Source organism: Trichomycterus rosablanca, chromosome 8 (genome assembly GCF_030014385.1).
Source record: "Trichomycterus rosablanca isolate fTriRos1 chromosome 8, fTriRos1.hap1, whole genome shotgun sequence".
NCBI classification, from domain to species: domain Eukaryota; kingdom Metazoa; phylum Chordata; class Actinopteri; order Siluriformes; family Trichomycteridae; genus Trichomycterus; species Trichomycterus rosablanca.
This window is the reverse complement of record NC_085995.1, coordinates 6,822,992-6,846,352: the sequence shown is the minus strand read 5'-3', so window position 1 is coordinate 6,846,352 and position 23,361 is coordinate 6,822,992. Positions and strand designations below refer to the sequence as shown.

The following is a 23,361-nucleotide window of genomic DNA, read 5'->3' as shown; positions in this document are numbered from 1 at the left end:
ACTCAAAGAGCAGCAATAGATGAGCGATCGCCTCTGACTTTACCTGCTCTGTGGTGGCCCTGTGGGGCTCCAGACCATTGAAGAACAGGGTGAAATGGGGCTAAAAAGGTATGTAGAGAAATAGATGGACTACAGTTAGTAATTGTAGAACTACAAAGTGCTTCTATATGGTAAGTGGAGCTGATAAAATGGATAGTGAGTGTAGAAACAAGGAGGTGGTTATAATGTTATGCCTCATTAGTGTATGACAGACAATTGTAAGAGGTGCATGAAATGAAGCCAAAAAGATCCCAGGAAAACATAAATATGTCAACAAGGCAAGGATTGAACCCAGGACTCTAAAGTTTTGTAGCTATAGAACCCATCTGGAAACATAACAACAGAACAGTCATTTACACTATAATCAGGTGCTCTGCGAAATAACAAATCTTTAATATATATGTAATGTGTGGTTAAATAAAGTCTTATTGAGAGAGCTTCAGCTAAAATAGTACCTGGATGGATATAATTAGGCAGCACATGTACAGGTGGCAAAGAAAGCTGGGTCTTGCCTCTGGAGTCCTTTTGACTGACAAATTCCTCATATTTAATGGTTAGCGATATATTATAAGAGCTTTTCTGAAACAGCCAACTCATTTAAGCTGCATGCAGGGAACAACTTCAGCACCAGCTAATAAATCATCATTTTAATCAGGAAGAAATCCTTCATAGCACGTTGAACCCAGCCGCGCATGGTTCCATACACACGCACACACAAACCTATTCAAATCCCAATAAGCTAAGGACTGTCTACTTAACCTTCTGGGAGTGGCTTATGAGGACACTGACAGTGCTTAAACAAAGCAGACATTTGCATTTGTAATTAGATTTTGCATCCTGATCTTTGCACAGTTAACATTTTCTTGCTCGAGTGACGAGGAGAGCCTGCCTGTTGGGTGTTCGTATGCTTTGTTAAGCAAGTAATGAAAGCATTGGGCCTTAGTGAGTTTAGTAGTACACACAGTACTGCAAGTCAGGAGCCTTTCTTTATGCACAGTGGAAACATACACTACATGGACTAAAGTATTGGGACACCTACAGGAGCTTTTTGACATCTCATACGAAATCCATAGGCACTGATATGGAGTTGGTCTCCTCTTTGCAACTATAACAGCTTCCTCTCTTCTGGGCAAACTTTCTACAAGATTTCGGAGTGCGACTGCAAGAACTGTTGCCCATTCATCCAGAAGAGCATTTGTGATGTCAGATAGTGATGCTGGACGAGAGTAGCAGTGACGTAATCGCAGCAATCAATGCATAATCGCTATCAGTAGTGCATCTAAAAAGTCTGCCTTATGACTTTGATGTGTAAAAACAATCCTCTCTATTTAGGCAGCTGCCTACGTAGGCAGTAGGCAACAAGGTTTTTAGACAGACCCACAGATTAATAAAAATAAATAAACATTTAATTGGGTCCTTCCAAAGCTTACGACATGTTGGTACTTTTTCTGCTTTATTCTGGCAGTAGTTAAAAAAATGTCTAAGGAAAAGGACATCTGTATGTGGTTAACCAAAATTTAAACAAAAAAAAGCACAACTCCCTGGTTCCCCTGTAATTAACTGAGGTTCCTTATTTGTTCCTTTAATCTCTTTTTCTAGAGTAGATACATTAACATACGCGCTGCCCGTGAATGGTATTGGTTCTGTAGAAAAGTCTTAATGAAAGCTTAACTACAGATCCCTGGTCATGGTCATTCTGCTAATTCATTCTTAATTTAAAATCAATATGACTAATGGGTATAAAAAGATGCAATTAGATTAGGCCTGGAAAGCAAATTGTGTTTCTATTGTTCTTACATACACACTACACATTACACACATTTGGCAAGCATTTAAATAGCATTGGCATTAAATATGAATGATATCTACATTTTAATTGGTATGTAGCCAGTTGATGAAAACATTATAATAGAAATCCACTCAATCCATATGGACAGATAAACAGCTTCTAGAATACATTTGGCAGGTTCAGCCATTTGAAAAACACATCAGTTGTGCCATATTAAATGTGCCGTAAGTTTTGTGTCTGCCATAATTCTACTAAAAAAGTGAGTGGAGACAATAATCAAACAGATTTCAAAAACAATCTTGCTGTGGGGCAGCCACACCGCCAGATGTGTCAATGTACTTTCCTGTTTTAAGTTGGACAAAATAAACAATGTCCACTTTTGTTGATTGCAAAAATGTTTTTCCAATTAATAATTCTTAATAATAGTTTGATAAGTAGTTATTACCTCTCAAATACAGCAGCCAAGATGACAGACTTAATAGTTATATTTGCTAAGAAGTTAATGATTACACTATAAGATAAGATAAGATAAGATAAGATAAGATAAGATAAGATAAGATAAGATAAGATAAGATAAGATAAGATAAGATAATCCTTTATTAGTCCCACAGTGGGGAAATTTACATTGTTGCAGCAGCGAAGTGATAGTAAAGCACTCAGTACAAAAATATAGACAATAAGAAGTACAAAAATGTGTAACAATAATAATATTAATAAAAAAGTCAGAAAAACTCTGAAAATATTTACAAATAATTACAAATAATTGCACTTGGGAAAAATATTTCACTGTAATAATTTCACATGGGGAAAGTTGCACATTGTTATGAATAATTTAAAGTGTGTGTGTGATCTTTCTGGAACAGTGCTGGTTATACAGTGTAACAGCAGCAGGAAGGAAGGACCTGCGATACCGCTCCTTCACACATTTGGGGTGAAGCAGTCTGTCACTGAAGGAGCTGCCCAGTGCTGCCAGAGTCTCATGCATGGGGTGGGATTCATTCTCCAGCATGGATGCCAGCTTGGCTAACATCTTCCTGTCTCCCACCACCTGCACTGGGTCTAAGGGGCTTCCCAGGACAGAGCTGGCCCTCTTAATGAGTTTGTTCAGTCTCTTCCTGTCCGCTGTAAAGATGCTGCTGCCCCAGCATACCACTCCATAAAAGATGGCTGATGCCACCACTGTATCAAAAAAAGTCCCCAGGAGTGCCCCCCGCACTCCAAATGACCGTAGTCTCCTGAGTAGGTAGAGTCTGCTCTGACCTTTTTTATAGAGTGCGTTAGTGTTAACTGACCAGTTTGTTATTGAGGTGGACACCCAGGTACTTATAAGAGTCCACTCTCTCTAAACCTAAAGGCAGTTGTCAAGCTTACTAGTACCCAAGCTACACTATATGGCCAACTGTATTTGGACCCCTGACCATGAACTTGTTAGAAATCCAATTTAAAAACAAATAGAAATAAAGTTTAGCAACCTCTGTGTATTTTTTTAGCTATAACAACAGCCACTCTTCTGAATAGGCTTCCCAGACTTTAAAATATTTTGTTTAATATAGAACATGATCACAGCCACAGTTATGGTACAGGTACTCAGTCAACAAAAAAATAAAACTCTGGGGATTGTATTATTTAAATCTGGGGCATTTAGCAGGCACTTTTATTCAAAGTGACTTACAATTACAACTAAACACAGTTTGAGCAATTGAGAGTTAGGAGCCTTACCCAACAGTGGTAACCTGAAGGTGGTGGGGCTTGAACCAGCAACCTTCTGATTACTAGTCCAGCACCCTAACTGCTGAGCTACCAGCGCACTATAAAAAGGCTGCTAATTGGCTGTAGGTTAAGAGGCACTAGGTTACTAAACAAAAGATTTAAAGCTCTTGTCCCATGTGTGGGTCAAACTCAGAAATGCATACAGTAACTTGCTTTGTCAGGTTGCATACAGAGCAAAAGGAACACCACTGCTTTAGCTAGCAAACTGGAGGACTGTCTCTCACATACTATTTAGTAAACAGTATGCTCCAAAAATTACCCTTAACATTGGTTAGGAACCCCTCTAAAATTGGTGAGTTCCAGTTAATGTTTTTGTCGTATGGTAGGATACTGGGTGTGTTAAATAAATATTACAGTTTGTTGTCGCTAAATAAGGTGTACTGTCTCATTTACTTACCCCGCTCATACCCAAGTGGCACTATTAGTCGAAGGCCAAAGGCTACATTTAAAGTTTGGACTTTAAGGTTTGTCACATATGCTGCATAGCCTGACCTAGCTTATCTCTTTTATAACCCCAGGACAGATTTTAATGCAGAACCCCTCTAGCACTTTTCAGGATACCCTGTTTATAAAAAACTGCCATGAGCATGCTGACTTATTGTCAGACACTCCTGCAAGAAACAGCCAATGTCATTTAAATAAGTACAACTAGAAGTGCACAAAAAAATGAAAACCTCTCAATTACACAGTAGACTAAATGCAATGCAATGCTTGTTCTCACCTATGCCAATAGGTAGATTAGCTGCATTTAATTTCTTCTGGGTTTAAGTGCCTTAGTGAAAAGTGAGTGTTTAATGTCATGTGCACTTTGTTTTTGATGTGTGTTCCAAACCCATTATAACCGTGCTAATGATAAAGTTCTGGATGAAGATGAATACAAAGTAAACATATGTCTAAGTCTAAGAACTTAACTAACCAAGTTTAGTTGTCAAATGTAATGCAAACCTTGCCAAAAAAATGCCAATTAAAAATGCAAGTTGATTTAGTAATGTTTTCTACAGAGGATTGGATCTTCAAATATAACCAAAAAAACAAATGTTTGCAATCTGGGAATACAGGAAAATATTAATGCTAGAGATGGGACGATCGGGGTTTTTGGCACCGATTGCGATCTCCGATCTCCTTTCAGGGCAATCGGACGATAGTCGATTTCGATCGGGGGGGGGGGGGGGGGGGCGGTGACATGCAATTTTTAGCGCAAAATCAGCAGTAAATAATAAAGTAACCAAACAATTATTTTTTTCACCCACAGGAGACATATCTTATTAGTCTAACTGACCACACACACACACACAGGTTTAATGTTATCCAGTTTAGTCTGAAAAAAACTTAAAAAGAGCCTCACAGTGAAAATAAACCGAAAGCAACAGCGTGTGTGTTTCTTTAAAAAAAACGCTTTGTTCACAGTGTCGCTTTAAATGATTCTGATTCAGGAGTCGAATGTGACGCGTTAGTTTCTCTCTCCGTTTTTACTGTTATTAATAAATGCTGTGGTTTTAAATAAACACCAGCTACTACAGAACATTTTGTGTGACTTTCTTACATTAAAAAGCTTAATTAAAAAGCTTAATTAAACCGCTATTACCACAGAGTCAGACTCGTTCCGTCTGTGGAGCTAAAAGTTCTGATTACCCTAAAAGTTTAGCAGATGATCCTGAACTAACGAATTTGGTAATGAATAAACTTTTGCCTCTGATTGGCTCTGTAACGTTTTCTGTTCTCATCTACATCACAAGTAAGAACCGCTTACGATTTACCAAAGTGAACCAGGAGTTTATATAACGTGCTGATAGAATCGACTCAGATGTGAGTGGGTTGAATTATCTTTTTAAAGTAAATATTACAATCAGCAAAATTACATCGTATGTATGATGCACAACGTTAATGATGTTATTTTAGGTCATGAAGAGCTTTCACTGTGGTTTCTGTACGATGGTTAATGAATGGTGATGTGATGGTTGGCGCGTCGTAGCTCAAAGTCTGGATCAATCCACTGAGCTGTTAACTTAACATGGTCTTTATATATCACATGATCGGATCGGCTACTTTTAGGAAATATCGCCGATCGCCGATAGCATATTTTGATTAAAAATCGGCCGATACCGATTCATAGCCGATCGATCGTCCCATCTCTAATTAATGCTGAACTTTTAAATTTCAAACATTAAATAAACTTCCAAAATAAAGAATAAATGTCATGTGTTTATTAATACGGCTAAAAGGCAGGTACTAATGTGATGTGCAATTTGCATAATAGTGCTTGTAGCAAGAAGAAGACTTCGGCAAATAAGAAAGCAGAAAATGTACAGTACATGTACCCAATCAAATATGTTTAAAAACACTAGTTCATAAGTAAAAATAAATCTTATATTGAGATATTATATTGAACCAGAAAACTGTATTTGATTATAGTACCTACTGCTGGCAAAAACAGTTTTAAGATCAAATTTTCTGTTAAATATATACATTTTGACCCATTTCCCACTGACAATTTGTTTTCAATTCATCACAAGGGTCTCTTCACAAAACCTGCAATTTAATCCTCTAACCTCTTTTTAGTAACCAGTTATGACGTATTTTGGATTCATATTTGGAGTTTTACCTCTTTTTTAACTTTTAGTTTTGTAAACTTTCTGTTTGTGGATTGATTGACTGATTGCAGAGGGATTTTTGAGAGGAATGTTTGGAATGTTTTCTATGGCTTTTATTTGCTTTTCCCATACTGTTTAATAAGTTTGTCACTGAGAGCCTTTAGGAAGCATTTCCAAACCAATCACAACAATTTTATTTAGCTTTATTATTTCAAATTTGATTTATATTTACATGAATTTAAGAGAAATAAATTTTTAACAATTCCTATTTTTTAATATTGCTTTGTCTGCTTAAAAATACTTGTATTTATTGCTTTTGTAAGTACTCAAGTACTTATTTTCAACCATGTTAAACACAGAATACTAAAATAGTTACTAAATATCTAAATATAATAGTCACTTCCTCTTTATGTCACATAGTGACACGTAGTGCATTCAGTGTTCATTTAACTGCGCTTCCAAGTGTTTCTCTAGGAACATTCAGTGCTTCTGCTATCTTATTATTTTCCTTGTTTATGCACAATTATCTCTTCTGTTTTAGACAACTCTCTTGACTTAGCCATATTTCTAAGATGCAATGAAACATCACCGTCAACAAGCTCTGAGCCAGTTCAGGTATTTAACGTGGGTATCTCAAGCACACCTGATGCTACAAATGAAGCTCTTGATTAGTTGCACCAGTGTGCTTAAGAAAACACCTGAATTGAAAATGCGAGGTTTTATTCAGGAGGGTTTAATAATTCTAAGACTGCAGTAAAACTGGCATTTTGTGTTGAATTTGGAGAGATCAAACCACTTCTTTATCAAACCACACATATTCACACATTATTCGGAACATTAAGCACTTTTTAATTTGTGGCTGCAGCATAAATTGCATACTTTATCAATCTGAACTTATAGAAAACGTCAATACAGCTGCTTTAGGTCCTATATAACTTATTCTAAGGCCTAGGGCAACACTCCAGGCAAGCCAATGCACACAGTGCAGAGCCACACAAACACTAATGCAGCCAGTAGGTTCCACAGCATAAAGCCAGACACATTTCTCAGTGATTGGATCTGATCTGATCTGATGGGTTCCAACACTGCACTTCAGCCTTCCTTCTACACCTCTCATGCCTCTGACAGCTGCTGAGAACCAGGCTAGCACACACACACCCACACACACACAACCTACTACTGCTTTACTAACATTGACACAGAATCTTATGATACTTTATGTTAAGCTCACACAATATATTAAAAAAAGCCAATTTAAAGGCTAAACGGCCTCACCCAACAATCCTGCACATGGTCTTTATTCTCTTTATTTTTTAGTGAACAAAGCTTCTTATATTGGTCTTTTAATGGCGTGGTCAATTTGGTTCCGATTCTGATTGTGGTTTTGAAAAAAAAGACCTAGTTTTATTGAAGTGTTTAAGAGTGTCATGCAGTACACCCTCTGAACTCTTCAGTTTAGCCATAATTTAAAGAAGGTCCGTTACACCTCTGACACATGCAGTTCATTTTGATGACATTTTGCTACGGTCAATTTTCTACTTAGACTGAAATGTTCTGCTAAAAATCATTATTGTTAAAGTGTGATTTAACAATTGCTGCAAATGTATTTACTTAAATGAGCTTCTGAGAACATGATGTTTCAACCATGTAAACCTTTATGAAATCCACACAAAAAGCTTTTTTGCACTGATATTGGTCATTAATTACAATTGAAGCCTAAACTTGATTACACTTGAACTGAGGTGTGGAAATGTGCATTTTGTTTAGCTTGCCAAAATCTAGGCATCCCATTAACATCTAGGAAATTCATCATTTATAGCTTTGTGCGAAGGAGTGTAAAGGGAGTTTTCTGTTTCACATTTAACCAACATCTACCCTCTACACATTATAATATAGTAGGACAATAGTTTAATTTACTTTTACTAATGATACAGAGGGTATTTATAAATCCTCTTAAAATTCCATTGTAGCATTTCTATAAAACTATGGTTTAAAAATATCTAGTCAGCACACTCAGAATCAAACTCTTCTTGTTGTCATCACTCACTGACACAAAGCATGTAATGAAAACAAGGTCATTTTTTTTAATTACTGTTTTGCAATAAAATTGTCTGAGCTCACATATGCACAAACACTTAACATTCACATCCTCGCCAAACACACAAGACAATCAGAATGTGATAATGCCAATAATCTTGTTTATGGTCTAGATCAAATCTGCATCCCTGAAATCCCATCTTATTCTTTTACAAGCAAACTTAAATAATTACTTTCAGTATTCTGTTACAATCAAGATTTGTTGTTAAAGAGACGAGAACTACACATCTAAACATAGATCTCTTTTTTTCCATTAACACACAGTTAAGACGTGTTGGCTTTCTTAGAAAAACAGGTGTCATGATGTAAAGCAGACAACAAATAAACTCGCCTGGTATTTCCTTACAGGCAAATTCAAACTGCCTATCGTATTCAACAAATAAGATATGAGATATAAAACAAATCTAAATTAATGCTGGCAAATCTGCTGCATATTCACATAAAAGGTAAATGAAGCATTAATCTGAACATGATTGATAAACAGCACAAAAAAGGATGTGATGCTGTCACAGACATGAGCCAAAATGAGCAAATCATTACAGCTTTTATGTTATTTCTAACAACACACAACCTTGAGTGCTCCATTGCTTTTATAACACAGTTTAACAAAGTAAAGACTGAGGCAAGTATCACTATATTTTAAATACCTGTATTGAATATGAACGATTTCTTGTTTCAGAAATGCAGTTCCACATGTTCCAATTCAATAACAAACTAATAAACTAAAGCAGTAGTCGACATAGGTAATGATTCTGGTTTCCCCAATATTTTTCCTATATGTTTTTCTAATACATTTCTGATTTTAATATAATTAAATCTTACATCTAGAGTCTACCGCATGCGTTATATCCAAAGCCACTAAATTAGGTGCTAGATAGAATTAGGTACTAGATAAGTTCACTAAAGTAGGTACTAGATAGAAAGCAACAATATATAAATATAAATCTAATAACCAGCATGGCAAAGCAAGGACAATGGTTAGCCCAGGTGGGAGTGTATATTTCATACTGGGCAGTAGTGTAATGCGCCTGCTGGTTAAAATGACAAAATGATAAACTGCGTGGAAGCAGTGTGTGTATCAGTATAGCACATGCAAACAACATACTGTAAAAATTATGAGAGGTCACAGACATGATTGAATAAAACAAATAGAGATGCACTTTATATGTAATGAAATAACAAAGTGGCCTGAATAAATGGCACAAGGTATTCAGCAAAAAATAAACATTGTCAGCAAATGCTGGAATTGATCGACACGAAAAGCCAATAGGCCCTGTTCAGGAATAGCCAATTTGTGCACAAGAAGCCTACGTTTTTAAATATGTACACATTGATGTATTGAACCAACATAAAAAGTGTATGCGCTTACAATCTCAATCCCAAACCAGCAGATCAATACTATGTTATTTATGTATAAATGAACAAAGACTAACAAAAGAACACACAGACAATAATACTGTAACAATAACACTGACCCAATAAAAATACCCAAAACAACGTTTCACTGCTAACATTGGAAAATGTTGTAAAAACTAGCTAGGTATTATGTCATATATCTGTCATACTTTGATGTGATGGATCTACAGTATAACACTTGCTGTCTTTGTTTAACCTACTGGGGAATAGAGTCAATAGTCAATAGAATACACAATTCATGGCACAGTTAAACCAGTCCAGTTTATATGTAGAGGTTTATTACAACTTAAAATATTAAAGATTGTTATAGGTAAGGTTATACCACTATCCTAAAGTCAAATTATGCTTCATTTTGTTGACTGAGCCAGCTGATCTGGAAAACATGATATGCAACAAAAACCCAAACCATAAAAACTCTTCTCATGTTATCATCAGAGATAATTGATGAATTAATATTTAGCATCATTCCTCTGTGACTCTTTCAAACAATTGTAACCTTTTTGTGGCACCAAAATCAAAGCACCACATGCTACCCATATCACTACTATACAGCTTGCTTAATGTGAATTTAATGATACCAATCTCCTATTTAGCAATGCTGTGTTCTGTAATAGAAGACAACTGGTGGGAGGTGGCTGGAAGATGGAGTGAAAAGACAGCTCCTTGAGAAGGTGGAGCAACTCAAAGCCAGCGTTGTAATTATCACCCCCTCTGAGTCTGTTAACTATAACAGCCATTAAGAACTATAGAGCAAATGCTGAAGGTAGTATTGGATCAGTGAGTCGATTTTCAAAGCTCCAGATATAAAAAGGAGAAAGGAGAACAAATTAGGACTGGAAGAAGAAAGGACAATTTAAGGACAAGTTAAGAGATGATGAAGAACGCGATAGAAGAAAATGTTTTATATACAAAGTTTTTGCATTTTCAAGCTAACCTTGACAAACTTCTTGTCATGACTGGAGGTGATTTTTTTAAACTGGCGACTTTATTCCTATTACTGTCCATGTAGGGTTTGGCATGTAATTTCTAAAAACATACCAGGGGGTACAGTGAGTGCATGAGTAAAGTATTATGTAAGTAAATGTGCTGGTACTCGGTCTTGAGTGTATTTCTGCTATGTGCCCAGTGTGATCCTCCACTATAAACCTCAGAACAAGAAGCTGTCATATGGAATAAAAAAAATACACACCCTTTTCCTGGTAAGGGTCACAGTGGGTCTGGCTTTCTCAAAATCTCTGGGCATAATGCAGTAACACACCCGGACAGATGGCCACCCCCAAGACATATCCAATCATGTCCGTATGTAATTTCCTGACAGCCGATAGAAATGCTGGGGATTTGAACCCTGAACCCTAGATTTGTGTTAGTATGTGCTCATTCTAATATTAAAAATAAGGAACAGATGTCAGAGATATTATGGATATTACAGTGTTATTAGTAGTTCTGTTTACTTATTTGTTTCAATCTTATACTTGTCACTTTTACCTTGGCAATACCAAAGGCATTTATAAAGGCAAACAATAAAAGTGAGAGCATTAACATGTTGGTAACATCTTGCAGAACAGTGCAGGAACAAGAAGACAGGAAGAAGAAAGTGTGAGTAACAGAGGTATCTCCGGCTCATTGATAAACTGTTAGAAATGTTCTGGAAGAATTTCAAAGCTCCACCCACAAGACTAACACCAGAAAACAAAGACACACTTTTCACCTTTGTGTGTGGGTGGATGACAAGACGGGGAAAAAAGAAGATAAAGGATCTAGCCACAATAAAACCAGACAGTATGTTGTAAATCTCTTCAACTCAAAAACATCATGTTTAAATCGTTTTCACCTCTTGTTTTGACAATTTTATTTATTGATTAAAATTGTTAGGTTGTTTTTTTCACCACCACCTCCATAAACTAATGTTTATGACATATTTAACTTGTTTGCCTATGGGTAAATACATAGTAATACTACTGTGAATCAAGACATATACTTTTTTTTAAATATACTCCTACATGCCATATGTAGCTACCAGAAACCTACCCAGCTGACCTCCTAGCCTATCTGCTAGACTTGTGCCAGGGTAGGAGTCTGCAGCAGTGGAGGAGAGATAAAACCGGGTAATTAGATACGACTACATTGGGAGATAAAAAGGAAAAATGCACAAACAGAATAAAAAAGATTACAAAACTCAAGTGCCCTGTCCTACAAGAGCATCCAGCAAATTTTCAGTGACCAAACTGCTGCTGAGGATGTTGCCATCCTTCCTGCTTTGGCCGAGGACATCCTAATGCTCTATGATGACCCCAAGGTCACCGTTCTGCTCTCAAATGCAGCTGTGGTCTTCTTTCTGTTCCTTGATAAGGCAAAAGTTGTCTCTCTACTCGATGGTGACACAAAGGACATTGCTCTGCTTCCTGTCTCCAAGGACGCTGCTTAGTTCCCTCCAAATGAGTTTCCAGACCCGGCAGTATGTAAGTTTCTAAAACCTTAGTGCAAGTTCCTTGACGTCTTTTCTCATCACAGACCCTTCAGGCTCTCCATCTGTCTTTGCTGACCTCCCAGAGCAGTAGCAGTCATGGTTTCCATCTTTGAAGTTTTTTTTTAGCAAAACCATCCTCAGGTTTGTCTGCCCACCAGAGGCTTTGTGCCCAGAGCAATCGTTTAAATACAGCTGCTGCATCATCACACTGACGTGAGTTTAGAAAAAGAAATGGAATTAATTAGTGTTAACAGTGACCTTCTATTTGTCTGTTTGAGCCAGAACACATGAAAACACTGCACACACACACACAACTCACAAAGTCCCAGTTCTATAACATATTAACATACTCTAAATAGGGTGCATTTAGTGACCGCTTTGCCTTGCCACATGGTTTCTGTAAGTTAGCTAGCAAAAAGTAAAAGTTCATTATTATTATTATCATCAATCACCAATAATTGGTGCCTTACAGCTTATCAAACAGATGAAATGTATAAACTATGCATTGTGAATAAAATGCCTGGTTTTGGTACCTTTACCTCTTATTAAAATGCACAAATCATGTTCATTTTGTACTTGTGCTAATCTAGTCTGTGAAACATCAAATTATTCTGTCTGCGTGTTTTAGGCCATTGACAGTCCCTCTCATCAAGACTTTTGTATATGTGTGTGTGAGAGGTGCTGCAGAAATCATAGTGGATGAGGTTCAGTAACTGAACTGTAATGAAATGCTATTAGATCTAAGTCTTTTAGCTTCGTAGCAACACACAAGATAGCTTTGTATTCAAACTGTGAGGTCTGTAATGGTAAAATGTGAAAACAGTGTTTTCTAGCATGCACCCTAAGATCAACTCTCACTCAGCAGCATTACTGCAGTCTCTAAAAGACACGAGTTTACACTGACAAAATACCACATTACATGAACAAGGTCATCATCTAAATAAATGCACAAGTGTGTGTGAAGTGAAGTGTGTCTTTTCCAGTCCCTAATTTCATTTAATCTACGCCTGCATATGCGTATGTCTGCATGTGTTTGTGAGGGAGGGAGTCTGAGGTTAAACTTGTACTCCTCAAGTGTTCCCAGCAGAGATTAATCATTCTGTGCTGGAATGCAGCATCACAGCCATAAATCATCAAAGCTGACCTCGCTCTCTCTCCCCTTCTCTCATCTTTCCCCTTGATCCTCCTTCTCCCAAGCACCCTCTTAGAGACAAATAGGACTGAGGTCGTACATCACTTCGGAACAGCAAGTCTGAAACTAACCTGTGGCTCTCTCTTCCTAAGTGCATATTAAACATATTACAAACACACATTCATTAGCATAGTTAAGTTAATCAGATCCCCATGCTCCTCTAGTCTGTTAATGACAGCATACTTAAACTTAATCAAACACTCAACCGCTTCATGTCAGACCTCCTGAGAACTAACCTCACTTCAGATAGATCCAAACTACATGCCATGACCTATTTAATGATTATTACTCTCTTTAAATGGAAAAGAAATGACCCAGCTAATATGTGTAGAGGATTAAAGTAATACTCTAACGCATACACTGACTACTGTAAGTTTTTACCCCCCTTGGTTTTTTTCATCTTTTGTATTGGTACCTGGAACTGAAATAGACCTAAGTGGATTTTTTACCATTTGATTTACACAATCTGTCTAACACTTCAAATATGCTTTTTAATGTGGCAAAAGTAGACTTATTTGGTTAATAACTATGTAACACACATGGGACAGAACTTGAACTTACTTTTGCAACTATTTTTCCAAATCTTCAGCTCTGTCCAAGGTTTTTTTCTGTTCTTAGCTGTGTTTTTATGTGGCGGTGGACCCACCACAACCCTGATGACACTTTAGTAGTTACTGAAAATAAATCATTAACTACTGTTTTTATGTTTGAAAGTTTGTAAACTATTTACTTATATATTAACAATAGTCTAAGTATATTTAAATGGTGGTGTGGGGTAATAGTAAAAAACAAGCTGGTGGTATTAGGAGTGATTGAGTTTAGGGGTTCAAATCCCAGGCTGGGCTCACAAATACAGAAGGTGCATGATGTAATATGAACCTAGACATTGGGAGGACACACATCAATGCATATCTTAGTGCTGGTCCCAAGCCTAGATAAATAGGATGGTTGCATCAGAAAGGGCATGTGGCGTGAAAACTGTTCCAAATTAAACAGGCAGACTAATGATCTGCTGTGGCGACTAGAGCAGCCGTAAGGAATCGTCACATTGGTTGTGAATTGAAGTTTCTTATATAGTGATGCATGCATCACTTCATTTACATATCCTTAGTAACCACTGGCTTTAGCTTAGTAAAGGTCATAATGATTCTGAAGCCTTATATAATTCACCTCTACATATCTGTGCTATTTAGATTAACAGTTTTACCTACTGGACGTCTAGGGAACGAGCTATTAATTACACAAACATAAATCAGAGGTGAGGAATGAAACCTAAAGCTATGTGGTACCAACACTACCTGAAGTATTATTGTGCCACCTAGTCACATACTGAAAACATTAACTGAATTCAAACAGCTTTTCTTAGCCTTTCCTTCCTAGTAAATTCAGAGTCAACTGGTAAAAAAGTAGTTGGTGGTCTCACATATTTCAGAGAAAGCATGTGCCATGCCTCACATTTCCACTTTTCCTTCATGTCACTGAGTAAAGCACACGCTGACAGACACAGTCTCCATCCTTTCACCTAAAGACTGTTATATCACTGTGATACTGGCAGTTGAAATGCATACATCTCAGCAAACTGGGAATAAGAACAGATGTTTTTGGCATTTGTGGTGTCGAGTTAAAATGCTACTGTCAGCTGGTGGGCAGATATGTTTAAATGCAGCCACCCACTCTGCTCACCTCTATAGCAGTACTGACAAGAAAAAGCACTAGGGTAATTGAAGGTGAAATTCCAGCCCCCAAGCACTGCAATTACTACCAAGACCTCTACGAAATCTGTACATTTCAACACGGGAACAGTGAGAAAGCTGAAACATCATATTTCCTCAACTGGCTAAAAAAGATGGAGAAAGTGGGTTCATTTAGAAATGTTAGTTTTATGATGTAAAATCTGTCATGATAGGATTTGTGAGCTGTTGAAGCAGCACTCTACATAAGGGTTGTAATACACCCAACAGTGTTGTATTTAACATGTATTCTGGATAAACTAAAGGTATATTAGACCATTTGTGAAAAAGCAAACATGCCAGATTGGTACGCCAGTCCAGGTTTTATAACACTGCACTGAGTCTTCTGTCCATAATGTCTCATTAATAAGCAGTTTTGTACACCAAACTTTTGTGAAGTGCCAAAACTAAAGATAGATTGGTTGACAATAACCAGTGCAGTGTTTCTAAACCTTGCACAATACGTCATGTTTTACGTATTTATTTGGTAAATGTAGAGTTCAGGATCATACAAATATTTAGGCGTGTGACTATGCCTCTTTAAGAGCTTATAGCTTCTACATCATTCATAAGTTAGATTATTCCAACACACGGTTAACTGATCAGTTAATTGACAACCAACATGGAAGTCAATGTTTGATTCATGCTGTGGGTTAAATTCTCTTTTAACTCTGTATTAGCACTCCACTCCCATTCTTCTCTCATTTCTCGCCGTTAGTGCCCTTTAATCTGAACTTTTGTATGTATTTATATCATTAAAATAATGAATGACAAAACTATTAGGAATTAAAAGTGTCTGACTGCATATTATATGTGTAACCTTTTTTACCAAGAATTATGTGGATATTTTTGTCATGTCACAACGTAAAGGTAAAACTTTTTATTATATTATAATAACTACACTAATGTACCAATCTGGTTTAAAATCTACAATCTGAATATTGAAGTGTTTTTGCTCAGTATTTATGATCAGCTAACTGTTCCACATGATATGCTAACTGTTCCACATGCCATTTTCACTGTAACACTGGTTTTAACCAGTTAAGAATAAACTAATGAAGACTAGTTTATATGAAACTCAATGATGTGTTTTATGTTTTAATGAAGACGCTGGCCAATTTTTGGTTATCCATTGACTAATGACATTCTGTTATTGATTAAAATCAACTGGCAAAAATGTGCATCCCTAGTGAATATAAAACCTTTTTAATGAATATTGCACATCATTCATATTTTCTGCTTGGTGTTAACAATGTATGTGAATAAACTGCTTATTTGTGAAAATTGCAATTAAATCCAAAAATGCTGCACCGTGTGAAGTTGATTCCCAATCACTATTACAGACTATTTCACAGCTGTGTGTCAATACCTTATTGCATCCAATGCAATTTAGATAATTTGGACATGAAGCTGCCAAGAATCATGGTGGGATAACATTTTAGAAGCCTTTGCTGTACACAGCTGTGACCATCAGGGAGAGGAAAAGTGGGGCAACCTGGTGACTGATGCCTGTGAGCTCCTTCCTCTGTGAAGCAGGTTGAGGATAGACTACTGGGCCAGTGCCAGCCTGGCATTGAGTTTACCCTTGCAGTAAGACTCTGTCAATCAGAAACTCCCTTCTTATTGGCTTTAAACACACAGACACACAGTGGTACACAAAAGTACATAAAGGCCCAGATCTGAAAGGTCAATACAATTCCCTGGCTCCTCCAATCAGTGTGAAGGCCTGTTTAAGGCAAATGCTCCCATGTGGTACAGAGCTCTCCATTCCATCACACTATATAGGTCTGTGTCTGCTCTGAAGGCTGCTCAGGTGAGTGCCTGAAGTGGCATTGAGGTACTTAATGCAGGAAGAAAGTGGGGAAAACATTCAAGTTAGAGTTGCCAGATTATGTTGTGCCCAGAGCTAGAATATTCAAGCATTTTAGTTGACACCATGACCTATTTAATAGGAATGAAATGAATGTTAAGCTTTGCAGGGCAGCATTTGGTTATGTCAATCATATGGACTTACAGTGATTTCTTTGAGGTAGCAAACTATTTTTAACTAACGCTAACAACCTAAGAAATGTCGATCTCTGTCGATTATTCATTGGAGAAAATATCTGCATGTATTACAGAATTTAAAAAGAATGTGCAATATATAAATGTGCAAGATGTAAAGTGGTTGCTGAAAAGAACCAGGATACTAGAGACCAAGAACCAAACACAGCTTACTGTCAGTATCTGAGATTTTGCCATGTTCCCTTATTATATGTCCTTCAGTTTCTCCTTTATTCCTCATTCTCTAAAAATACACATAAGCTACAATGGCTGCATTACATTTATCCTAGGTGTAAGTGACTAAGTAAATGGGTGAGACTTGTTGTGAACTGCAATGATTAGGCACATGGTTAAGGATGCATTTCTGCCCTGCACCCAGTGTTTCATGGTGGCATTAGATTAGCAACATCCATGATTACAATAAAGTGGTTACGGAAGAAAAATGAATACATGATTTAAGCCAATGTGCTGCCCCAGAAGATTAAATTCATTGTTAAAAGTCATGTTCATTGCTTTACTGTGTAATGTGCAAATGTGAACAAAAAATGCTCCTGGCGAGCAGCAGCCTGTACGTGGCTTCACATGCATTAAGGTTAGTGTCCATTACCACATATTTTTGGCCCTAGAATTTTCTAATCTGTTGTGTGCTGAATTAAAAACATGCATCGCAGTGTTTACTCTGGAGGGGAGAGTTCATGGTACTGATATGCCAACTTGCAACCTGTCACACTCCCTTTGCCTTTCTCCATTAGTCTCTCATCTATTTGTTACACAAATACAGACACACACACACATTTACACACAGTATTTAAAAAAGGTCCATAGCACTGACTACCATCATACATACATTTAGAACTTTCTCCAAATACACACACACACACACACACACACACTGCCGTAAGCAGGAGTCGTGAAAATTTTCTGCCTTGCTAATTTCTTCATGGAGCAAAAATCTGGCTATCTAAGTGTGATGTGATTTTGGAGAGCATTCTGTGGTTCAGTAATCAGCTAATCAGCTAGATTTTTTTTGAAAATATCAATAGCTTAAGAATGTATCCAAGCTTTGCATATTAGTGGAGTTAATACTTACATGTACCAAAAAAAAACCTTTAGTTAATTTATGAATCTTTATTCATTCTTTTGGCTAATCAGGGTCACTGTAAATGTTCAGCCTGAGAACAAGGCAAAAAATGCATTCTGCACAGTGTGGTCATTTATCGCAGAGCATCGTTCACTTACATATTAATGTGATAACTCCATTAGCAGTAGACAATCCACCTACTAGCATTTTTAAGAGGATGGAGCTAACACATTTGGACAGAAAACTAATTCTTTCATTCAATTTTTGTACAGTTCATATTTATTCAGTCTTTTATTTTCTTTTATATTCTTCAAAATGTGTTAAAGTGCTTTTCTTTTAAAGTATAAGGAAAGAAACCAAGCAAAAACCTGTATTACATTCAATGTTTGTGGTGTTTAACAGCCTTACAAGACACACAAAATATTAATTTGTTACTAAAAATCAAATCACGTATGAGACTTAGAGGCACCAATAAAACCGGCACTTTTTATCAGGCCTTTTATTTGTATTTATACATTCACAAATGTACTGTCTTTTATTAAACCTTCACATTACACTTTACCTTTGTATCTGTCCTTTCCCTAACCTACATGCAGATGAAAGGATCTTATGCTCCCTAGCATGCATATATCCTTGTTCTTTTTTACACACAGCTGGTATGACTAAAGGACAAGGGGCTGGAAGGAGACTGGAGTAATGATGCAGCTGTTCTGCACTCTGTAAATGGGCTTGTGCTCCAAGAGCTGCAGCTTTATAGAGCAGCATGCCCATACACACCAGCCTGAATTTTGCCTAACATTGATAATTTGTTGAATGGAGTCAGGCCTCTGTGACACTAATGAAGATTGAAAGCTTTTGTGTGCAGTTACAGAAGCTGAAGGGCTGTGTATAATATGTATGCACTGCGGGCCAAACCAGATTCTAGCCCGTGTGTAGATACAGCTTTCACAATTCTCTCACATTTGTACAAATATAAATGTCCTCCAGTATTCTTTAACACACTGAATGAAAAAGGCTGTAATAATACTTTACATGAGGCATCAGGTGCCATTGAGTGATGGTGACTGACTGTCGCCTGTAATTTGTGCTGTGTTCCACTATGTTGACAATAATCTGTCCTTGTCAGAGCCCATCGATGGTGATTAAGAATATAGAATTTCTAAACAGCCAATCAGTGAACACCATTTTAACAACAGACCCCCAATGCTGATTTCACGTGCTTGGTTTGTAAGTTAACAACACTAAAATAAAAAATTAAATCAATAAATTTGCACTAAATATGACCTATAACTGAGTCCAGAAACACAAGTGCACATTAAACATACCAAGCTAAACTTGAAGTAACTTGCTAATTTGAAGTAAGTAATTTGTTTCATTGTTGAACAATAAATGAGCATAAAAATTAATGAGCATCGCATTACAATAAGCTCATAAAAAAAATTTATTCACTATAAATGCCACTGTTAAAATATTTTATAAAATATAAGTTCTTTATTTTTACTGATGATAGACCTTACCATGTAACCCTTTACTTCCAACTAACTAAATTAGTGGTTGAACTAATACCTGTCCTACCTTTACAGATGCTACTGCCCACCTTTGAGTTTGCCAGTCAACCAACTTCAAGTGGTTAGTCAATAATGCTTTTAACGTTCAGAAATGTGCTGCATTTTCTGTCATGAGCAATTTATCATGAAGGCACCAAAGAGCTCTCGCTTAGTGCACAATCCAATCATCTGGTGTCAGTAAAATTGCTAAAGGTTCATAAAAGTACATCATCAGCTTATTTTTAGAATCACTAAGGACCAGGCTGTTTAAAAGCCAAATATGCCCATGAGGTTTTGTATGATCTTAAGGGGCTTAGGGCCGCACACATAGAAACACTAAAAGCTTAGCTAGCTTGCTGTGCCAGGCTGGTTGGAACCATGAAGGGCCAGCTGGACCAGCCTTGAGAGATTGTGTGCAACATGCAGTCCGTGCCTGACATGAAAGCTTCTCTGCTGGTTGGGATGTGGATATGTTTGCAGCGTTTGCATGTGAGGTATCCAAACTAGAAAGCGTCTAAATCTTATGCATCATTTTATTCAGACACCTGGGGATGGGACTAATAATCCAGTTTAGTACGTGTCAACAGGAGTCTAAACTTAACTGTAGAATCAATCTATGTCTGTGTGTGTGTGTGTGTGTGTGTCTGTGTGTGTGTGTGTGTATGGCTGCACAGGTCCAAGCCTGTTTATCAGGCATTTTTTCTGTCTGTCTCAGTAATGAGTAAAGGAGCCACTGGTGATTCTATTAAAGCTTCTTCCATTTATTCATTTCCCTGTTTTCTGCGTCATGAATAATAACTCTTAATTGAAGCAAGTGATGTGAGCTGTTGCATGAGGGGAGACTGAAGGACAGAGGAGAGGAAAATGGACATCTAGGAATAAGAATAAGCTCTTTTTATCAACATCTCTTTCCCCAGCATAATCTGACCACCTCAACAGTGAGTCACAATGTTCAGAAAGACATTAGAAATGTTAACAAGTAGATGGACTTTTGTAGACACACCAAAGAAGAACCAAAGTTTCACACAAATGTAAATAAAACTTTTAAAAAAAACTAAATTGAGCAGACACAAGCTTGAAACTAAACCAGTGCCACTCAGAAACTCTAAATATGGAGCCAATCCAGCACAGGTCAACACACACGGTGGAAGGTGGTATAATCATATATATAATCAGAGGGATAACCCAGTTATCAGAGTTTAACCCAGTAGGTGTCAATGTATGTGTATACAGTGCAAGAACAAAAAAACAAGGAAGGCTTAGGAGCTTCCTCAATATTGCCTGTAAAAAATATGGCTCCAAGAACTACCCAAATCTTATGTTCAAAGAAAATTTGCCAGCTTTTTGCCAAAAAGAATTCCCTGCTCCAAAATTTACATTTTAAAGCTTGAATAAAGTTTGTTGATCCAAAGTAGCCCTTTAAAAAAGATTTTTGAGGTAAGCTGAGTCAAACCCAAACATCGCACTTGCTTTAAAGCATGGTGGTGGTAGTATTTAGCTCAGGTGTTGTTCAGCTGAAAATGTAATTGGTTTTGAAAATGCTAAATAAGGCAAAATAATTATAAGCATGGCTTTCCTCAAGTCCTAATTTTCTTCCTGTTGAAAATATGGACTCCAGTGGACAGCCAATTTAAACTACCAGTTTTGCAATGTAAAACGGTCAAAGATCCAACCAGAACTGTACCAGATTCTTAATGATGTAAATCAAAAGCATCTGACTGAGGTAAATTAAACCTAACATTAGGTGTGTTATAACTATATTCTTCACCCAGGAGAGTGTGTCATTTTTAGAAACCCCACAATAAACCAAAATAAATCATCAGACACAGAATTCATCGGTCACAAAAAAGAACAGTTGCAGCAGCCATCACTAAAAGTCCAAAACTGCCATGACATTCAGTACAAGTTCTCCAAAAGTGTATGCAAACCTTGGACTTCAGCAGTAACTATTTCAGGAATAATTAAACAGAAAACTGGGAAAGTGGGAACCATAAACATGTTGCCCTGTGTGAATCTTTGCTCTGTGTGCCTCTGGTGAAGCCCAGACCGAATCTGTTCTGTTTGGATTACTGCAGCTTGTGCAAAAACAGCAAGTATGAGGTCCTCAGCATTACTCCTGCATCTCTCTGCAAGCTTCTAACCCAAAGTGGAGGCAATGTAAGACCTGGAACAAACAAAACTGCAGGGGGAAAGAAAACCAGCCTGCTGTGTGCAGCAGAGACCTCGCTGCACTGAGCTGCACTGAGCTGCACACACTGAGACACTTCACACACCGCTTTTACACACTGTTACACGCAGACATGAACAAACGTTAAAACAAACGCATGCTGTTTCAGATGATCAGCCGTGTTCGGGGCTAATCGCGTTTCATAAAGACTGCATGGTACGACGTGGTGGTAAATACTATTCCAACACATTTCAGCACGCCATGATTATGTGGTCGAAAAGTGTATACATGTTTTTAAAAGATGCATTCCTGTGATGAACACATTCCTGTCACGGACACGAACGGGACAAATTCCTGTCAGACCCAGACAGTGAGGCGGAATCATTCACAGGATTCTAGAGAAGGAAAATAGGAGAAAGCTTACCTGTACTGAAGACCGTAGCTTCTACAGCACCTTCATTTCCCTGAGGAAACTTTTCTTTCCCTCAGGAAACACCGTCTCCTCAGCGAACTCGACTAACGGCTACTTTTCTTTCCTGTCGGCGTAACAGATTTGGCGGTTAATAACGATGACGAGAAAAGCCGTTTAATGGCGAGGTGTTCCAGCTTTAGCGATAAAGAGGGTTCTGGGTCCGGTTTGTACAAGTTCAGGCGTCTCAGGTCTAGGAGCGCAGTGTGTGTCTAGTCGGTTAATACCCAAAGTGGTTTAGTATCGGAATGAACGCGGTGTCCGCCGCACCTCAGGCGGGGTGAGGTGACGGAGACTGGAAGCTTCCACAGGCAGCGCGTGAAACTGTCCACTGATGGGTGCGCGCGCTCGAGCTGTGAGCATTTACTCACTCATTCAGTGTGTGTGTGTGTGTGTGTGTGTGTGTGTTATGGCTGCAAAGCTTCATAACTTTGTACGGGTGTTCAGGTGGTCCACACCACAGTAAGTATTTTATTCATTCATTCATTTATTTTTAACCCCTTTTCTGGGTAAGAGCCAAGGTTAGAGCCAACCTGGACTCCATACTTAACTCTTCACATGCTTTGTGCATGTTCTCTAAGGCAAACAGTGTTCCTTTGTCCTTTTGTATTTCAGCATAGCACATTCAATCCCATGTACATCCACAGGAAATTAATTAAACATTTTAATCTGACATGATGAATGTACACCGATCAGGCATAACATTAAAACCACCTACTCGTTTCTACAATCACTGTCCATTTTATCAGCTCCACTTACCATATAGAATTACTGACTGTAGTCCATCTGTTTCTCTGCATGCTTTGTTAGCGCCCTTTCATGCTGTTCTTCGATGGTCAGGACCCCCACAGGACCACCACAGCAGGTATTATTTAGAGGGTGGATCATTTTCAGCACTGCAGTGATTTTTGGTTGGTGGACTATTCTTAGTCCAGCAGTGACAGTGAGGTGTTTAAAAACTCC

The 23,361-nt window shown here is 37.7% G+C and overlaps 1 protein-coding gene across 1 annotated transcript in view; it reads right to left on the bottom strand.

Moving 5' to 3' along the window:
- Nucleotides 1–22,715, bottom strand: part of tenm2a (teneurin transmembrane protein 2a) — a 403,035-nt gene extending 380,320 nt beyond the window's left edge. Inside the window, exon 1 of the mRNA XM_063000418.1 lies at nucleotides 22,354–22,715. The gene's annotated coding sequence lies outside the window, so the exon portion shown is untranslated. The remainder of the gene's footprint in view (nucleotides 1–22,353) is intronic.
- Between the last annotated feature and the right edge of the window lie 646 nt (nucleotides 22,716–23,361).